The sequence below is a fragment of the Arachis stenosperma genome, chromosome 2, assembly GCF_014773155.1.
Source record: "Arachis stenosperma cultivar V10309 chromosome 2, arast.V10309.gnm1.PFL2, whole genome shotgun sequence".
NCBI lineage: Eukaryota > Viridiplantae > Streptophyta > Magnoliopsida > Fabales > Fabaceae > Arachis > Arachis stenosperma.
Window position 1 is genome coordinate 47,555,273 of NC_080378.1, and position 942 is coordinate 47,556,214.

General features: G+C 40.1%; 1 non-coding gene across 1 annotated transcript; it reads right to left on the reverse strand.

The window, feature by feature from the left end:
* Positions 1–453: 453 nt before the first annotated feature.
* On the reverse strand, positions 454–557 carry LOC130964680 (small nucleolar RNA R71). The gene has a single exon (XR_009080765.1). It is a non-coding gene; the product is annotated as a small nucleolar RNA R71 (small nucleolar RNA).
* Between the last annotated feature and the right edge of the window lie 385 nt (positions 558–942).

Consider the following 942-nt stretch of genomic DNA (forward strand, 5'->3'; position numbering starts at 1 on the left):
AATTACAACAATCCAGAAGAGACCTTCTAGAAAATTTTCAAACAAGAGAAAGAGATGGCAGCCGAAAATAATAATAATAATGCAAGGAGAATGCTTGGTGACTTCACTAAGCCAACGTCCAAGTTTGATGGAAGAAGCATCTCCATTCCTGCCATTGGAGCCAATAACTTTGAGCTTAAGCCTCAACTGGTTGCTTTAATGCAACAAAACTGCAAGTTTTATGGACTTCCATCTGAAGATCCTTACCAGTTTTTAACTGAGTTCTTGCAGATCTGTGACACTGTAAAGATGAATGGAGTTGATCCTGAAGTCTACAGACTCATGCTTTTCCCTTTTGCTGTAAGAGACAGAGCTAGAATATGGTTGGATTCACAACCCAAGGATAGCCTGGACTCATGGGATAAGCTGGTCACTGCCTTCTTGGATAAATTCTTTCCTCCTCAAAAGCTGAGCAAGCTGAGAGTGGATGTTCAAACCTTCAAACAAAAAGATGGTGAATCCCTCTATGAAGCTTGGGAAAGATACAAGCAGTTGACTAAAAGATGTTCATCTGACATGTTTTCAGAATGGACCCTATTAGATATATTCTATTATGGTCTCTCTGAATTTTCGAAAATGTCATTGGACCATTCTGCAGGTGGATCTATTCACCTGAAGAAAACGCCTGAAGAGGCTCAAGAACTCATTGACATGGTTGCAAACAACCAATTCATGTACACTTCTGAGAGGAATTCCATGAATAATGGAGTAACTCAGAAGAAAGGAGTTCTTGAAATTGATGCTCTGAATGCCATACTGGCTCAGAACAAAATGTTGACTCAACAGGTCAACATAATCTCTCAAAATCTGAATGGATTGCAACATGCATCCAACAGTAATAGAGAGGCAGCTTCTGAAGAAGCTTATGATCCTGAGAACCCTGCCATGGCAGAGGTCAATTAC